Source organism: Triticum aestivum, chromosome 7B, assembly GCF_018294505.1.
Source record: "Triticum aestivum cultivar Chinese Spring chromosome 7B, IWGSC CS RefSeq v2.1, whole genome shotgun sequence".
Classification (NCBI taxonomy): domain Eukaryota; kingdom Viridiplantae; phylum Streptophyta; class Magnoliopsida; order Poales; family Poaceae; genus Triticum; species Triticum aestivum.
In genome coordinates this window covers 280,369,740-280,389,588 of record NC_057813.1, presented here as the reverse complement: position 1 = coordinate 280,389,588, position 19,849 = coordinate 280,369,740, and positions in this window count along the sequence as shown.

The following is a 19,849-nucleotide window of genomic DNA, read 5'->3' as shown; positions in this document are numbered from 1 at the left end:
TCGCTCTAGTCTATGGAGCAGAGGCAATTCTCCCCACGGAACTCGTATACAGATCACCTCGAGTGCTCGCTTATGATGAGCTTGAGCAGGAGCAGCTGCGACAAGATGACGTGCTGCTCCTTGAGGAAGATCATCTTCAGGCTGCTGTACGAGCTGCTCGATACCAGCAAGCTTTGCGCCGCTACCATAGCCGCAAAGTTAATGCCAGAAGCTTCAAGGAAGGCGACCTTGTTCTTCGGCGCGTTCAGTCTGCCAAGAATTCCAACAAGTTGACGCCGAAGTGGGAAGGCCCTTACCGGGTGAAACGAGTCACTAGGCCTGGCGCTGTCCGCCTTGAGACCGAAGATGGCATTCCGGTGAGCAACTCCGGGAACATTCAGCATCTTCGTAAGTGTTACCCGTAGGGCGCGGTTGCCGGAACCCGTTCCGGCAACCACCTTTTATACAAGTCTTGCCGATGTTGCATGTAATCCTTTGTACAAAGCCGGGCGCAGATCCCGTGCATAAGTAAAGCTCATGTGCCCCGCACATCTTGTCAATTTCATGCATTATATTCTTTTTCTTGCATGTGTTATCTGACACTTTGTGCAGCACCAATCCCCGGTAAGCAATAACGAGCCGAAAGGCTCCATATCTTTATTTTCTCTTCTTTCTTTTTCTCAACAAAGGAAAGGAAGGTTCCCTCGCACACAAGTTTGCCAGGGGGAAAGGAGAAGATTATGATATGGACCAGGCGTCGTTCAAGAAAGTTTCGCCTTGACGGAAACCTTGCCGGGAAGCAAACGACAGAAAAGCTAAGTTGCTAAAGTTTGGGCAGTTAGTTTTAATTTTTAAGTTATCTTCCTCAAACAACCGTGCTTTGTATGGAAAACCTGTGCGCGGAGGAACCAACTCGAGCTAGTTGCGCCCTTACTTTGTTTCGAGTCCGCTCAACAACTTAAGTGTGCTGCAACCAGTTGCGACAAGGTTTCTTGTTGGAAGCGGCACCGCCAGCAGGCTGCTGATGTCCCGCACTCAGCGCTCGCGGCTCGGGTGCCTGCGCCGACAAGTTCCCTAAAAAGCGTAGGGTAAAAACATACAAAGGAAGGAATCTAGTAAAGGAAATAACATAGCAATCGATACCAGAAATAGAGTTATATTACAAAATAACTTGTCGCAGCTCTAACAGATTGCTCTTATAATATGGCTAGCAGCGACAAGGAGAAAGAGAAAACGGGCGGCCTAGTCTACGTGATCGCCCTCAACCCTCTTGATCTCGCTCACCTTGTCCACAATGGGTGCGACAAGGGCCTTGAGCGCATCCAGATCGGCGTCAGGCGGCAAGGACCTGAGGATGTTGGTGAGGTTGAGGCCTGGGTTGCGGAAGGCCAGCTTCATCAGCACCTTCTAGAGAGCCCCCGTGCAAATCCTGCGCGACTCGTCAGCCAGCTGCTTTGGGATCCTCTCCCGGAGTCGCTGGAGTGCCGTCGCCATGCCTTTGAAGAACATGCTGAGCTTGGCGGTGGGTTGGAGATGCTTGTCGGAGGGATACCCAAAGTCCTCCATCCCCAGCTGCGCCAGCTCCCCGTCGATGGCAGCGGCAGCATCCACAATACCTTCAGTTCAATGCTCCACTGTCTCCCTGAAAGCGTCGTGGGCGGCTGCAGCACTCGCCAGCAGCGCCTCGTCGGCCTTGACCTTCTCCGACAAGGTCACCTCTCGGTCCCTGGCGGCGTCCAGCGTCTGAGTCAGCGTAGCCAGCTTCAACACGAGATCCGCGTTGGAGTCCTTGGCGGCACTGAGCTCCTTGCTCCTCTCAGCGAGAAGACCCTGCAGCTCACCATGGGCGGCAGCATCCTTCTCACGCTCGCACTTGAGCGCGACAAGCTCCTCACCGCTCTTCTTGATATTGGCCTCCAGCTGCGCCACCTTCGCCTCTAGCTCTTTCTTGGCGGCCTCAGCAGCTGCGGCAGCGTCCTTTGCTTCCTTGAGCGCCCCGCTAATTGCTTGCTCGCGCTCGGCAAGCTCCTCCTCGTGGCTGTTAAGGTTGACCTTGCGCTGCGCCAACTCTCCCTCCTGCGCAGATAGCTTCTCGGCAGCAAGCCGCTGCTGCTCCTCAACCTCAGCCTTAGCGCGGAGGAAGGCTTTCCTCTCCTCGGCGACTTGCTCCCGCTCCTCTACCAAGCTCCGGAGAGTTTCCTGCCGGAGACCCCGGAGCTCCTCCGCGCGCTTCTCGATGTCGACTCCCGCCCTCCCGACGAGTGCTTCTCGGGACGCCAGCTTGGTTTGTCGGGCGCGGTAGAGCGACAACAGTTTCCGCAGCAGCCGCTCCTCCTCAGACTCGCCGCTGCTGCTGCTGGGCGCATCGACCAGCGCCAGCCCAGCGGAGGCGAGCACCTCCTCGTCAAAAGCTTCTCCGTCGACCGGCGCCCTGGAGCTTGACGCCCAGGGAAGCTTGATGAAGATACCGTCGCCGGCCTTCAAGTAGGCGCCGGGCTGGGGCTCTTCGGAGCCTGGCTCCGCGGCAACAGCGGAGGGATCGGCGGTCGGCGCAGCGCCTGGCGCTCCTGCGGCCTCAGGGCCGTCCGTGCGATCACACGACCCCTCGCCAGCTTCTGCGGCGGCAGCCTTGGCGGCCTCTTCGCCGGCGGGCTCATCAGCACCGGCCCCTTCTTTGTTGGCGGCGGCGTCGTCGTTGCTGCCACGCGCGCCTTCCTCGCCGGTGTACTCAGTCTCCATTGGCTCCGCAGCAGATGGATCTGAAGAACGAAGAAGGGAGAAAAATCAAGCAAAAACCCAAGAAAGGGAATTCTGAAGAAGAAGAGCCCAAGGGAAGATTCCGGGCAAGAAGATTACCTATACTAGGATCTGCGGTCGCGGTCTCAACTGTCGGAGGATCACTAGTGCCGTCCCTTGCCGGAGAACTGTCCCTTGCCGGGGCGTTCTCCCTTGCCGGAGAGAGCTCCCTTGCCGGGGACTCCTCCCTTGGCGGCGTAGTCGGAGCAGATGGCACTTCGGGGGCGGCTTCCGGGCCCTACTGTTGAGGCTGTTCTGCTCCTACACAAATCAACAAGCAAGATATCAGTAGAGAAAAGAGCACCCATGCGCGCCCGACAGCAGGAAGTAAAACTACAAACTTACGCTGGGGGCTGCGTTGGGGGCTGCTTTGGGGAGTGGCTGCAGGGTCCGTCAAGGTGGTCTCAAACACACCCCCTGCTGACATGGTGGGAACATCTTCGATGACAATCACCGAGGCCTTGGCTCTCTTCGCCGCTCTCTGGGCCAGCATCCTGAAAAGGAATGGGTTCAGATTGAAGCAAGTCAGAGACAAGATAAAAGCAACAAGATTGGAGAACTACAAGAACGCCAAAGAAACTTACTCTTCTTCCTCCTCATCGGAGCTGAGTGCGGAGAGATCAAAGTCCGGCTCCCCTCCAGTGCAGCGAGGCGGAGGAGTAGGATCCCTTGCCCGCTTGGCAGGGGCGGTGGCGGTGGACCGGGAAGATCCCACTCCAGTTGCCGCAGCAGCATGAGGCGCTCCCACGGCAACATTGCTTGCCGCGGTAGAGCGTGTCACACGGCTTGGCAGCTGTTGGCTCGTTTGCCGCCTCGCTACTTTTCCCAGAAGGTAGGGGAAGGAACCATATTCATATCATTATTTGGGCTAGGGCGAGAGCAACCATATTCTTTGATCGTTATGATTGAAGTATTGAATTTTTCTGTTTTTAAGATTGTGTTTTGAGGGACCAGGTGTCTGTATCAGAAGATGAACTACCGCTTTATATGAAGTTGAACTGATTTGAGGGTCAAATGTTGTATGGCTTGTATAATAACTATTTTCTACCAGATGGCTGCCCACCTGCCTATTTATTATTTTTATAATCTACGGGTCTTCCTGGCTATAAATCCTATCCATCTATGTGTGGTGTGTGGCTCAGTCTCCCCCTCCTATTTCTTCCTTCTTCTAGAATCAGATCTAGGTTGCTCCCTCTTCTCTCTGTTTTTTTTTCTTCCCTTTTCCTGTGTTTCCCATGGAGGATTGTTCATCCGGATGTCTCGCAAATATGGCGTGCATAGGTGACGACTGTTTGTACGAACCTGGTTTGGAGCACACCGAGAGTTAGCATCATGGGCAACTTTCGTGTTTGTTGTACAGCAACCATGGATTTTGTGCGCCCTATGTTTGCCGCCTGACGGTTGGGGACTTGGAGGAATCATGGGTATGTGTTTCTATTCTTTTTGTTTTCTTCTTTTTGTAGGTCTCATTTTGAATCCCATGGACTGAATCTATAGTTTAGACTCATCAATAGTTTGTCTATAATTTTTATTTGTTTCTGTCAGAAGTTAACAGTAGGGATTTGTGTGTGTATTTGTTCATTACTTAACAGTCTTTATGCATTTTTGTATAATCCTTGTTCTGTTTTTGTCATATATTTTACTGTAGGGGTATTGATATGTATATTTCTTCAGTTTAGTTAGGTCATATGACTAGTTAGTTAGGTGTTTTTGTTTTGGTTCAGATATTTCTTTTCACTTTCTTATGCAACAATTCCTACATCTGTGTAAATATTCAGTTATGTCAGGTGTCACTTTATTTTCTATTCCCATGCCCATTTGCAGAAAATGTCACCCAAAATCAGGATTGTTGCTCCTAGTTTTGGGATACTGGAGAGGGAGACTTCAGACAAAAATGGGTATCAGTTGATGGAAGTTGCATACCACATCAACTCTGATGGTCGCATCAACCTAACTTCTGGGTGGAAGGAGTTTGTGGCAGAGTCTGGAATTGAGGATGGAGATGTGGTTATGGTTATGTTCTATAGGGAAGATGACTCTCTAATGTTCAGAATTTATGTGTTGTAGGTATTGATGTGGCAAACGACACTGGTTGTCAGATTTGTGTGCGTTTGACTATGTTGCAGTAATTTTTTTAAACAACGCATGTGAGATGGTTGAATTCTATGTTATTACCAGATGGTTTGGAATATTTTTGTTCATATGTTATTGTCTATCCTATTTTTTTAATGTTATGCTTCCTGCTTTGGCTAAAGCAGAACTTTTTTAAATTTTTTTTGAATTGGCATAATTTAAAGTTGAACTGATGTACATAGCTTGCAGACGAAACATATACGCTGATGATGGATGTTGGACCCCTTGGGTTGAGTTTGTTGAACTTGCATGCTGTTAATGGTAGTACTGAAATATTTTTGGACGTCAATGGCAACCGCATTGGTTTACTTTATAGCATTTTCCTTACTATTGTTAGGAATTTAGTGCACAAATTAGTTTTAGTCGAATACTGATAGTTATAGTATTTTTTAAAATAAAAAGAATTTAATCTTGCTGCATAGTACAATTTTACTTGAACCTTTTGAATTTTAGTAGTTGAACTTTTTAAAATTTTGTTTGTGAAATTTTTTTTACAATCTTCTATGTTGAAGTATGCTTTTACAGAGTTATCTTAAAAAAATGTTTTTTGTTTAATTTTTTTAATTTTTTACAACTAACATATGTTTGAACTTTTCTACATTCTTTTCAAAATAAGGGTTATTTTTAAGTTATATGCATTTGTTCCTTTTAAATTGGTTCATGTGTGACCGGTAGGAATTTTGTATTGGGTTGTACTGTTGCATTGGGCCGTCCCCTGGAGGCATTGTTTTCGGCCCAAATAGGTCGTCCGCCCGGCTGTGCAGCATAGCATGCGCGTGTGGTTTGGGTTTTGTCCCACCTCTCTATGCGAGGGAGCTCTCGCCCTATTTATAAGCGTTGTCGAGTCCCACCTGTCGAACTCCTCGGAATACTTACCTGAGCACTTGTACGCTCGCTCTCTGTCATGACCTGTTGGCCCTTGTCGGCAGGCCCTACATTGGGGCGATTTACTAGGGATTCGCCAACGGTATCACCATGGGCTCGAGTTCAAGTGTCAACCTGCGTTGGGGCCTACTTGTCTTTGGTAGCCATTTTTTTCTTTTTGGTTTTGAATCTAGTACTTGACTCCATCAGTAATTTGGACTGATACTTTCGTTGCAATTCTTGTGAGTTTTGTCGAACTGTTCATTTGTCATTGAGTTTTTGACTCTCTTTTTCTGTTGTTGTTGTGATTATTGTCAAAGGTTTACTAGTTTTATTTTTTAGCATTATAGTACTTGCTTGTAAACTAAGTTGTACTGAGGGTTCATTCAAAGTAGAACTTCTGTGTTTAGTCTGACATATTTTTTTGATGGATTTATGAAATGATGCTTCTTTGTACCTTTTATATAAGTAAATCTGTACTATTCGTTCAATTGTACTTGTACTGTCATTCTTTTAGTCTGACAATGAGCAATATAAGCCGGTGCTGATGCTTCTTAACTTTTCTGTTGTAGTACTTGCTAATTTTCTAGCAGCTACATATGGATGAAAAAATAGCACCGCATTGAGGGGCATTGTCGGTGTCAAAACCGGTGGATCTCGGGTAGGGGGTCCCGAACTGTGCGTCTAGGCGGATGGTAACAGGAGAGAAGGGGCACGATGTTTTACCCAGGTTCGGGCCCTCTTGATGGAGGTAAAACCCTACGTCCTGCTTGATTGATATTGATGATGTGGGTATTACAAGAGTAGATCTACCACGAGATCAAGGAGGCTCAACCCTAGAAGCTAGCCTATGGTATGATTGTTGTTCGTCCTATGGACTAAAGCCATCTGGTTTATATAGACACCGGAGAGGGCTAGGGTTACACAGAGTCGGTTACAATGGTAGGAGATCTACATATCCGTATTGCCAAGCTTGCCTTCCACACCAAGGAAAGTCCCATCCGGACACGAGACGAAGTCTTCAATCTTGTATCTTCATAGTCTTGGAGTCCGGCTGATGATGATAGTTCGGCTATCCGGACAGCCCCTAGTCCAGGACTCCCTCAGTAGCCCCTGAACCAGGCTTCAATGACGACGAGTCCGGCGCGCATATTGTCTTCGGCATTGCAAGGCGGGTTCCTTCTCCGAATAATTTATAGAAGATTGTGAACACCAGGATAGTGTTCGGCTCTGCAAAATAAATTCCACATACCACCGTAGAGAGAATAATATTTACACAAGTTCAATCTGCTGAGGTATTTTGTGGCGTGACATCACACCACTACCAAGCCTTTACTCGAATTGTTTTTATTGCACCACCTCAGCGCGTTTAGCGAAGCGGTTTCCTTGGCACGTCTTGTCGAAGCAGAGATCGGGTTCCCCTTATTCCGGGATTATCATTAATACGGACGTGGGTTCCAAACGGTCACGGGGACGGCTCTTGGTATTCACCCTTTTTGTAATGAGACCAAGGCCCGTTCTTTTTCTTCAACCCTCAATCGAATCCGCCCCTCACCCCAAGTTCCAACACCCAAGGCTCTAGATTCGGGCACTTCCGACCTTCGACAATGTCCGGCTCCGACCTACGAGGCCGGTGGATGCCCTCCTCTGTCACATAAGAGGACGTGCTCAAGCTGAGAGACGCCAGGTACTTAACCTACGAGATTTCGCATAGGTTGCCTGCCCAAGGGCAAGTTATTCCTACTCTTGAGCCTGGCGAGAGTGTCGTGTTCGTGTCTCACCTCCGTCGGGGTTTAGCCTTCCCAATGTGTCGGTGTACTAGCGTAGGGGTACCCTAGTATCCCGAACTTGTGCACGGGCAGTTGCAGCGCCCCGCGGCAAGGCTTGCCGGGTGACCGCCAAGGTCCTCCGTGGTTCCCTTGGAGCCATTCAAGAACAAAGTATTTAAGCTCAGGAGACAAGGCCCCGGCAAGAGGAGCTTGCCGGGAAGGCCAGCCAAGGCATTTCAAGGAACTTGCTACGACGCGCCGCGCGTCCCGGCAAGGCCCGGTGAGCGACAAGCTCCTGGACCTGACAAGACAACGACCGCGGCAAGGCACTTGCCGCGACAAGCGGCCACTCTGTGCCCACGCTCCAGCGCATCCACCAACGTGTCGCTCTGGGGGCCTTTCCAGGCGCGCGTGGCAGGAAGCCGTGCAGCCGGCGGTGCGCGGTGGCATGCGAAGCTGACAAGATCGCCATCGTGGCGAGCGGTGGCGCCCCTGACGGTCCTTTTCTGCACTGTTTGGGCTACACAGACAGGCATTTAATGCCCTTGCCCCCTGCCGTCAGGATTATGTAGGAAACACTATACAGGCACCTGTACCAACCACCTCTCTTTTTACAGTTGTACCCTTGTCTACGTTGCCACCTGTCGGTGACCCCTTTAGCGTATAAAAGGAGGCCCACGCGCAACGTAGAAGGGGTTCGGATCATTCGGAAGCCAGAAAAACACTTAGCTCTCTCTCGAGCAAGAACACAATACAATCAAACAAGCAGTAGTAGGAGTATTATCTCTCCGGAGAGCTCCGAAGCTGGGTAAACTGCTCGTGTGCTTCGCCTCGATCCACTCTTCGTGCGACCTCCGCCCCCCGGCGAACCGAAAGGGGCCACGGTCCGCCGGCCCCATAGGTGTTCGTGGATCAGTTTCCCCGACATCTTTGGTGCGCCAGGTAGGGGGCGTCAAGGTTGTGTGAACCTGATCCGGCGTTCACACGAGCTAGATCTTCATTTTCTTCATCAACATGCCACCGAAGAAGAAGGCTTCGGAGGCAGCTGTTCCGTCCACGTCGATCCCACCGCCACCGAAGCAAACGGGTGGTGGGGTAGACGTCGGCGGAAGGACGGACGTCGACGAGGAAGCTCACGATGCTGCCAGGTCCAAGGGCAAGGCAGCGCAGACCTCGACATCCGCGCTTGTTCCGCACCCATCTCAGGAGGCACAGGACCGACAGCGTCATGGTACTCGCAGTACCATACGTTTGTTGGGCCAAGATCAAGCTGGTGGATCCGGGGGCGCTCAAGACCAGCATGCACGCCAACGTACCAGCACGAGCGAGCCACGGTCGCCCGGACGGGATAATGCTCCTTCTAACATAGTTAGAAGTCCAAGCACATTCCGCTCCTCGCGCCGCCCGCCACTGCCACCCACCACTCCGGCAAAAGATTTGGCGCGAGCTCAACTGCTCCTGGATTACCCTCCGACGTCGGACAAGATCGACGAATGGAGGGCCACCATTCAGAGTCTCATCGGCTACGCCAACGGCGACAGTCCGCGTCAGCCGAGCGCGCCGCTATCGCGGCAGGGTTGCCAGGCATGAGCCGGTGGCGACGAAACTGGTGGAGGTGCAACCACCATGCAATCACCACCCCGAAGGCCCAGATCGCCGACTCGCCGAATCCACCTCGACAGCGACTCCACCGCATCGTCGGATCCACGAGCTCATCGCGATCAGCGCCAAGTTCTTCGTGATCGACAGCAAGAAGACACTCGTACTCGCATCGAGCGCCGAAGAGAAGCGCGACGTCAATCCGACAAGCGCGCTGGGCCCTCTGTCGACATGCATACGCCAGGGGAACCAGGCGACTTGCCGTACGCGGTAGGTTGCCCTGTGTTCACTCGTGAGCTGCGGCAAGTCCAGTGGCCCAGCACGAAGAACTTCAAGCCAGACGTACCGGAGAAGTACGACGGCAAGACGCATCCGTCGGAGTTCCTCAGCATCTACACCATTGCGGTGCAGGCTACCGGGGGAGGGGACGACAAGATCCTTGCCAACTACTTCCCGCTGGTGCTCAAGCCCAACGTCAGATCCTGGCTCATGCACTTGCCGGACAACTCCATATCCTCTTGGGCCGATCTATGCCATCAGTTTGTCGGCGCCTTCACAGGCGGCCACAAGCATCATGGCCAAGAGAGTGACCTTCACCTGCTCGCCCAGAAGGAAGGACAGCCCCTGCGCAAGTACATTCAGAGATTCAGCAGCGTACAGCACAACATTCCAGACGTCCACCCTGCCGCGGTGATCAGCGCGTTCCATCAGAACGTGTGAAACCGCAGGATGCGGGAGGAAATGGCGATGTGCAAGATCAGAGACGTCAGTTAGCTATATGCCCTAGCCGACAAGTGTGCACGTGCTGAGGAAGGGAGGAGACTCCCCGGAGAGAACAGAGGAGCAGGAGGATCTGACAGTGAGGATGCAGCCCCGTCAAGGAAAAGCCAGCGGCGGAACAACAGGAAGAAGAAAGGCAAAGATGTGCTAGTTGTTGAGCAGTCCGGCAAGAAAGCCGAAGCTGGTAGTTCCGGCAAGGAGGTTGCCGCAGCTGCGACGGTCGCCGGCAAGCAGGACGGTACCAGCAAGCAGTACTGCAAGATCCACCGCACCAAGGGCCATGACCTCCAGAGCTGCAAGAAAGTCGAGCAGCTTGTTAAGCAACAGAAAGCTAAATACGAGCGGCGCGACAAGGAGAAAGCCCAGGAAGGTGCTGGAGGATCCGGCAAGAAACGTCCCGGCCGAGGAGGGCGCCACGGCAAGGCCAAGCAGCGGCAAGGAGACAGACCTCCTCCCGGCCGCGACAAGGATGAGGATGACGACGACGACGAAGACATGGATGAAGATGAGACCGATGAGCAGGAGTTCCAGAAAGCCACAGAGGTCCTGTGCATTGACGGTGGTGCTTCTCTGCATACTTCGCACCGCCAGCTCAAGCAGTGGGTGCGAGAAGTTAATGCAGCAGAACCACCCGTCGGGTCACGCAAGCCACTGAAATGGTCCAGCACGCCTATCATCTTTGATATTGAGGACCACCCTGATCGTATAAAATGGTCGGGTGCTTGCCGATGTTGGTTTCACCAACTATCCGCAACCTCAAGGTCACTAAGATGTTAGTTGACGGCGGGGCCGGCTTGAACCTGATCTCCTCCGCGGTGCTCCAGAAACTCCAGATCCCTGACAGCGAGCTCGAAGAAACCGGTACGTTCCAAGGAATCAATCCGGGAAGGAGCAAGCCAAAGGGAAAGATCACGTTGCCGGTAACATTTGGCAGCGAGTTGAACTTCAGGACTGAGAGGGTTACTTTCGACGTTGCTGACTTTCCATTGCCATACAATGGGATACTCGGTCGTCCAGCACTCGCCAAGTTCATGGCAGCCTCTCATTATGCATACAACATACTGAAGATGCCAGGCCCTATAAGTGTCATCTCTGTCCCTGGCAACAAGAAGGATGCTCTTATCTGCGCCGACAAGATCTACCGGGAAGCAGCAGCCGCAGCAGATCGCAAGTCACTTGCCGCTGAAGCTCCCGGGGGGAAGAAGAAGAAAAAGTCCGGCAAGAGTTCTGATGCCCATTCCGGCAAGCGCACCTCTTCGGAGTGCTGCGCTACGGTCGAGGACGCACCATCGAGCTCCACCGGCAAGTGTAAGAAGGCAATGGCAGCTCCACCTAAAACCAAGAAGGTGTCTGCCAAGGAGGACGGCACTGGTGGTACCTTCACCATCAGTGCCACTCTCGACACTAAATAGGAAAGCGCGCTCGTTGCTTTCCTGCGGGCGAACGTCGACGTGTTTGCGTGGCAACCGTCCGACATCCCAGGTGTTCCCAGGAAAGTAATTGAGCACCACCTTGCCGTCTGTCCTCATGCGCGGCCCATCAAGCAGAAAGTCAGGAAACAGGCAGTGGAGCGCCAAGAATTCATCGCAGAAGAAATCAAGAAGTTGGAAGTAGCAGGCCTTGTCAGAGGAGTGTTCCATCCTACGTGGTTGGCCAATCCTATAGTCGTGCGCAAGGCTAATGGGAAATGGAGGCTTTGTATCGACTTTACTGATGTTAATAAAGCTTGTCCCAAAGACCCATTTCCCTTGCCGCGCATCGACCAGATTGTTGACTCCACGGCCGGATGTGATTTGCTTTCATTTCTTGATGCATACTTAGGATACCATCAGATCTTCATGGCAGAAGAGGATGAGGAGAAAACCGCATTCATCACCCCGTGTGGCACGTACTGTTTTGTACGGATGCCTTTCGGTTTAAAGAATGCTGGTTCAACATTTGCAAGGGTAGTCCACCACGCTTTTGAGCCACAAATGCACAGAAATGTGGAGGCATACATGGATGACATAGTGGTCAAAAGCAAGGACAAAGCAACTCTGATTCAAGATTTGGACGAAACATTTGAAAATCTGCGCAAGATCAACCTCAAGCTCAACCCCGAGAAGTGCGTGTTTGGAGTCCCTTCCGTCCAGCTTCTCGGGTTCTTCGTGTCTTAGCGGGGAATTGAAGCCAATCCCGACAAGATCAAGGCCATTGAGCAGATCGAAGCACCAAAGCGCGTCAAGGATGTACGAAGGCTTGCCGGTTGCATGGCTGCTCTCAGCAGGTTTATCTCTAGATCTGCTGAGCGCGCCCTGCCATTTTTCAAAATATTGAAAAAGGCAGGTCCAATGAAATGGACTCCGGAGGCAGAGGCTGCGCTGCAGGACTTGAAGAAATACCTGTCCTCTGCTCCAACACTTGTTGCACCTAAGCCACAAGAGAAGTTGCTGCTGTATAAAGCGGCAACCAATCAAGTGGTTAGTGCTGCGTTAGTGCTGGAGAGGGAGGCAGATGACGAGCCAGCAACCACGGCAGATGCATCCAGCGACAAACAGGGGGCTTCGCCGGCAAGCTCTGGTCCTGACAAGGATGGATCTGCGCAAGAGCATGAGAAGATGCAGAAGAGAATGGTGCATCGCCCAGTTTACTTTGTTAGCTCCCTTCTGCAGGGGGTAGGTCAAGGTACTCTGGTGTGCAGAAATTGCTTTTCGGCCTCCTCATGGCCTCGAGAAGCTGCGCCATTACTTCCAAGCACATGAGATCACAGTCGTCACTCGTTTTCCGCTGAAGAGGATACTGCAAAATCCCGAAGCAACAGGCAGGATTGTAGAGTGGGCACTGGAACTGTCAAGCTTTGGCCTCAAGTTTGAGAGCACTTCAACTATCCAAAGCAGAGCCTTGGCAGAGTTCATAGCAGAGTGGACACCAACGCCAGATGAAGAAATTCCAGAGACGAGCATCCCTGTCAAGGAAGCGAGCAAAGAGTGGCTGATGTACTTTGATGGTGCCTTCTCGCTGCGAGGCGCTGGTGCGGGCGTGCTGCTTGTCGCACCCACCGGAGAGCACCTCAAGTACGTAGTCCAGATGCACTTTCCCAAGGAGCAAGCAACTAACAATACTGCAGAGTATGAAGGATTGCTTGCCGGTCTCAGGATCGCAACAGACCTTGGGATCAAGAAGCTCATTGTCAGGGGTGACTCACAGCTTGTCGTCCGCCAAGTGAACAAGAACTATCAGAGTCCGTTGATGGAAGCATATGTTGATGAAGTGAGAAAGCTGGAAGAGCACTTTGACGGCCTACAGATGGAGCATGTCCCGGGAGCTCAGAATGACATCGCTGATGGCCTGTCAAAGTGCGCCGCACTTAAGTTACCTGTGGAACCAGGGATCTTTGTGCTCAAGCTGACTCAACCGTCTGTAACGCCATCAACTGGACAGAACAAGAAGAGGAAGTTGATTTCTGGTGACTATTTTCCGGCAGAGCTCCCTGAAGCCGCCGCCAAGAAGGTCCCCAAGATCAACGCCAACGATGCTGAGGAGCAGTCTGCTCCGGCAAGACTTATGGTTTGTTCCGTCGTAGCAGACGCTCCCGACAAGCTTTGCTCTAGCAAGCTTGCCGGGGAACATCAAGCTCCGGCAGAGCCGCAAGTTCTCGCCATAGAAGCAGATGCTCCCGCAGCAGCAGATGTGCCTTTAGTCCTTGTTATCGAGCCACAAGCTCCAGCATGGGCACAGCAGATTGTCCATTTCCTTCAGACAGGAGAACTTCTCGAAGAGCAAGAAGAAGCGTAAAAAGTAGCCCGGCAGTCAAGTATGTACCAGTTTGTCGACAGCACACTGTACAGAAGGAGACTCAATGGTGTGAAATTGAAGTGTATTCACCGGGAAGACGGACAAAAGCTGTTGGCAGAGATACATGGAGGCATATGTGGTCACCACATTGGAGCAAGAGCACTTGCCGGCAAAGCGTTCCGGCAAGGTTTCTTTTGGCCGACAGCCCTCCAGGATGCAACTGCACAAGTAACCAAGTGTGAAGCGTGCCAGTTCCATTCCAAGCAGATACACCAGCCAGCTCAAGCTCTCCAGACGATCCCTATATCCTGGCCATTTTCAGTCTGGGGGCTCGACATCCTCGGCCCCTTCCCCCGATCTGTCGGGGGCTTTGAGTACTTGTACGTCGCAATCGACAAGTTCACAAAGTGGCCGAAGGTGGAAGCAGTGAGGAAGGTGACAGCACAGTCAACAGTCAAGTTCTTCAGGTCGATTGTTTGCCGTTTCGGGATCCCTAACAGGATCATCACTGACAACGGCACGCAATTCACGAGCCGCACCTTCATGCAGTACGTCCAAGATCTTGGCGCCAAGGTCTCCTTCACTTCTGTTGCTCATCCGAGGAGCAACGGTCAAGCAGAGAGGGCAAATGCTGAAGTGCTCCGCGGGCTCAAGACCAGGACTTTCGACAGGCTGCGCAAGTGCGGAAGGAGCTGGATAAAGGAGTTGCCAGTGGTTCTTTGGTCGATCAGGACGACGCCAAATCGAGCCACTGGACAGACACCTTTGGCTCTAGTCTATGTAGCAGAGGCAGTTCTCCCCACGGAACTCGTATACGGATCACCTCGAGTGCTCGCTTATGATGAGCTTAAGCAAGAGCAGCTATGACAAGATGACGTGCTGCTCCTTGAGGAAGATCGTCTTCAGGCTGCTGTACGAGCTGCTCGATACCAGCAAGCTTTGCGCTGCTACCATAGCCGCAAAGTTAATGCCAGAAGCTTCGAGGAAGGCGACCTTGTTCTTCGGCGCGTTCAGTCCGCCAAGAATTCCAACAAGTTGACGCCGAAGTGGGAAGGCCATTACCGGGTGAAACGAGTCACTAGGCCTAGTGCTGTCCGCCTTGAGACCGAAGATGGCATTCCGGTGAGCAACTCCTGGAACATTGAGCATCTTCGTAAGTTTTACCCGTAGGGCGCGGTTGCCGGAACCCGTTCCGGTAACCACCTTTTGTACAAGTCTTGCCGATGTTGCATTTAATCTTTGTACAAAGCCGGGCGCAGATCCCGTGCATAAGTAAAGCTCATGTGCCCCGCACATCTTGTCAATTTCATGCATTATATTCTTTTTCTTGCATGTGCTATCTGACACTTTGTGCAGCACCAATCCCCGGTAAGCAATAACGAGCCGAAAGGCTCCATATCTTTATTTTCTCTTCTTTCTTTTTCTCAACAAAGGAAAGGAAGGTTCCCTCGCACACAAGTTTGCCGGGGGGAAAGGAGAAGATTATGATGTGGACCAGGCGTCGTTCAATAAAGTTTCGCCTTGACGGAAACCTTGCCGGGAAGCAAACGACAGAAAAGCTAAGTTGCCAAAGTTTGGGTAGTTAGTTTTAATTTTTAAGTTATCTTCCTCGAACGACCGTGCTATGTATGGAAAACCTGTGCGCGGAGGGACCAACACGAGCTAGTTGCGCCCTTACTTTGTTTCGAGTCCGCTCAACAACTTAAGTGTGCTGCAACCAGTCGCGACAAGGTTTCTTGTCGGAAGCGGCACCGCCAGCAGACTGCTGACGTCCCGCACTCAGCGCTCGCGGCTCGGGTGCCTGCACCGACAAGTTCCCTAAATGCGTAGGGTAAAAACATACAAAGGAAGGAATCTAGTAAAGGAAATAACGTAGCAATCGATACCAGAAATAGAGTTATGTTACAAAATAACTTGTCGCAGCTCTAACAGATTGCTCTTATAATATGGCTACCAACGACAAGGAGAAAGAGAAAACGGGCGGCCTAGTCTATGCGATCGCCCTCAACCCTCTTGATCTCGCTCACCTTGTCCACAATGGGCGCGACAAGGGCCTTGAGCGCATCCAGATCGGCGTCAGGCGGCAAGGACCTGAGTACGTTGATGAGGTTGAGGCCTGGGTTGCGGAACGCCACCTTCATCAGCACCTTCTGGAGAGCCCACGCGCAAATCCTGCGCGACTCGTCGGCCAGCTGCTTTGGGATCCTCTCCCGGAGTCGCTGGAGTGCCGTCGCCACGCCTTTGAAGAACAGGCTGAGCTTGGCGCTGGGTTGGAGATGCTCGTCGGAGGGATACCCAAAGTCCTCCATCCTCAGCTGCGCCAGCTCCCCGTCGATGGCAGCGGCAGCATCCACAAGACCTTCAGTCCAATGCTCCACTGTCTCCCTGAAGGCGTCGTGGGCGGCAGCAGCACTCGCCAGCAGCGCCTCGTCGGCCCTGACCTTCTCCGACAAGGTCACCTCTCGCTCCTTGGCGGCGTCCAGCGTCTAAGTCAGCGTAGCAAGCTTCAACTCGAGATCCGCGTTGGAGTCCTTGGTGGCACTGAGCTCCTTGCTCCTCTCAGCGAGAAGACCTTGCAACTCACCATGTGCGGCAGCATCCTTCTCACGCTCGCGCTTGAGCGCGACAAGCTCCTCGCCGCTCTTCTTGATATTGGCCTCCACCTGCGCCACCTTCGCCTCCAGCTCTTTCTTGGCGGCCTCAGCAGCTGCGGCAGCGTCCTTTGCTTCCTTGAGCGCCCCGCCAATTGCTTGCTCGCGCTCGGCAAGCTCCTCCTCATGGCTGTCAAGGTTGACCTTGCGCTGCACCAACTCTCCCTCCTACGCAGATAGCTTCTCGGCAGCAAGCCGCTGCTGCTCCTCAACCTCAGCCTTCGCGAGGAGGAAGGCTTTCCTCTCCTCGGCGACTTGCTCCCGCTCCTCTGCCAAGCTCCGGAGAGTTTCCTGCCTGAGACCCCGGAGCTCCTCCGCGCGCTTCTCGATGTCGACTCCCGCCCACGCGATGAGTGCTTCTCGGGACGCCAGCTTGGTTTGTCGGGCGCGGTAGAGCGACAACAGTTTCCGCAGCAGCCGCTCCTCCTCAGACTCGCCGCTGCTGCTGCTGGGCACATCGACCAGCGCCAGCCCAGCGGAGGCGAGCACCTCCTCGTCAAAAGCTTCTCCGTCGACCGGCGCCCTGGAGCTTGACGCCCAGGGAAGCTTGATGAAGATACCGTCGCCGGCCTTCAAGTAGGCGCCGGGCTGGGGCTCTTCGGAGCCTGGCTCCGCGGCAGCGGCGGAGGGATCGGCGGTCGGCGCAGCGCCTGGCGCTCCTGCGGCCTCAGGGCCGTCAGTGCGATCGCCCGACCCCTCGCCAGCTTCTGCAGCGGCAGCCTTGGCAGCCTCTTCGCCAGCGGGCTCATCACCACCGGCCCCTTCTTCGTTGGCGGCGGCGTCGTCGTTGCTGGCACGCACGCCTTCCTCGCCGGCGTCCTCAGTCTCCATTGGCTCCACAGCAGATGGATCTGAAGAACGAAGAAGGGAGAAAAATCAAGCAAAAATCCAAGAAAGGGAATTTAGAAGAAGAGCCCAAGGGAAGATTTCGGGCAAGAAGATTACCTGTACTAGGATCTGCGGTCGTGGTCTCAACCGCCGGAGGATCACTCGTGCCGTCCCTTGCCGGAGAACTGTCCCTTGCCGGGGCGTTCTCCCTTGCTGGAGAGCGCTCCCTTGCCGGGGACTCCTCCCTTGGCGGCGTAGTCGAAGCAGATGGCACTTCCGGGGCGGCTTCCGGGCCCTCCTGTTGAGGTTGTTCTGCTCCTACACAAATCAACAAGCAAGATATCAATAGAGAAAAGAGCACCCATGCGCGCCCGACAGCAGGAAGTAAAACTACAAACTTACGCTGGGGGCTGCACTGGGGGCTGCTTTGGGGAGTGGCTGCAGGGTCCGTCAAGGTGGTCTCAGACACACCCCCTGCTGACACGGTGGGATCAGCTTCGATGACAATCACCGAGGCCTTGGCTCTCTTCGCCGCTCTCTGGGCCAGCGTCCTGAAAAGGAATGGGTTCAGATTAAAGCAAGTCAGAGACAAGATAAAAGCAACAAGATTGGAGAACTACAAGAATGCCAAAGAAACTTACTCTTCTTCCTCCTCGTCGGAGCTGAGCGCGGAGAGATCGAAGTCCGGCTCCCCTCCGGTGCAGCGAGGCGGAGGAGTAGGATCCCTTGCCCGCTTGGTAGGGGCGGTGGCGGTAGACCGGGAAGATCCCGCTCCAGTTGCCGCAGCAGCATGAGGCGCTCCCACGGCAACATTGCTTGCCGCGGTAGAGCGTGTCGCACGGCTTGGCGGCTGTTGGCTCGTTTGCCGCCCCGCTACGTCCCCGACCCTGCGGAGACGCCTTCTTGGCGGGGCCGGGGGCTTCGCCTGCGGCAAGCTGTCTAAAGGCTCGGGCTCTTCCTCGCCGGCCTCGCTCGGCTCAGCTTCAGGGCCGGCAAGATCTTCCTCACCGGCAAACTCCTCGCGCTCGGCAAGGCTTGCCGCCTCTACCGCCTCTGCCTCCTCTACGGTGAACCCGAACGCGCCCGCGGCAGCTGCTGCCGTAGCCTCTTCCGCCTTAGTGGCGATGCGCTGCAGCTCCGCGTCGGTAGTGTCGCGGGTGAGGCTCTTCTGTTTGTCAGCGCGGACCAGCACTTCTACCAAGTCGTCGAAGAACGCTTGTACGACGTCATCCGCAGGTTCTTGCCAAGTTGGGGCAATTCCGTTCGAATCGCACAACGGCATCATCGCGTGGATCCGGTCAAGCGACGAATTGTTGCACAACGGAACGACGCTCCTCGGCAGCGTGAATGGATGTTGGGGATCTCATTTGAACAACTCCAGGAGCATCGCATCCAGATCCAGGATGGGGAAGTTGAAGTTGAGGCCCGGGCGCAGCCTCATGATATCCGTCGAGTTCTTGAACTCCCAGGCGGGTCTCCCCCTCTCCTACAGGGGGGCGATGCGGCGACGAAGGAAATCTGCGCCAACGGTGCCTACGGTGAGCCCGGCAAGCATAAGGCGAAGGATCTGGGTGACGGCAATCTTCAGCGTGTCGTCCTCCGGGGCCACATTGCTCCAATCATTGCCGCGCACTATTGGGGCTTGGCGCAGGGCAGTGAACGGCTGCGGATTCTCCTCGACGATCCAGCACCACTCCACTCTCCACTCCTCCCACTTGCTGCGGAGCTCCCCCTCCAGATACGCCTCCTTCTTGCCGACTCTCGAGATCCAGGCGATCCCTCCGGCAAGCGGCTCTCCTCTCTCGACCCGAGGCATGAAGAAATGGCGGAAAAGGGCTACATTTGGGTGGACTCCGACAAAGTTTTTGCACAAATGTGCGAAAACTTCCATGGTCAGAACGGCGTTGGGGGTGAAGTCAAGGAGGCGGAACCCGTAGGTGTTCATGATGTCGCAGAAGAAATCAGAAAAGGGCGGGCAGAGCCCGCAATAGAAGAACAATGCGAAGAACGGGTACCCGCTTGGAGCCAGTTCCGAAGCTGCAGCCGGGAGTACCCTCGTGCGCGGATGCGCACGCGTCTCCGTGGACCAGAAGAGGTAGTAGTACTCCCTCAGCTCCTGCGCACTGAGCTGAGGGGGGAAGAGGGCCCGCTCCTTCCGCAGCGCCGCGAGCCGCTGCACCTCGGCTGACTTCATGCCCTTCCCCTTGTCGGCTTTTGGAGCCATGGTGGAGGTGGTGGGGAAGATCGGCGGCGTTGGCGACACTGGTGGCAATGGGGGGTGGGGCGCTGCTCTCTTTCTGCTTCGAGAAGAGGAGGGGAGCGGCGGAGATTTCTGGAGTTGGAGCAACAAACGGTGAGATGGGCGACCTGCCCCTGTTTCCCCTTCTTATAAAGAGGGAGGGGGCAGACATTTCACCCTTCCGAATAAAGAAACCACCCACGATCTCTCCCACGATGCCACATTCGACGCGTGCCGTTAGGGAGGGCCCGGTGGATACGGAGTCAGATACGGCGTAACCCAGGCCGCGTGTGCCCGTGCCCTGTTTTGGGCCTGGCCCAATAGCGCTCGGCACCGTGTGTGGCCCAGGCCCAGGGGCTCCTGTCGGTGTACTAGAGTAGGGGTACCCTAGTATCCCGAACTTGTGCACGGGCACTTGCAGCGCCCCGCGGCAAGGC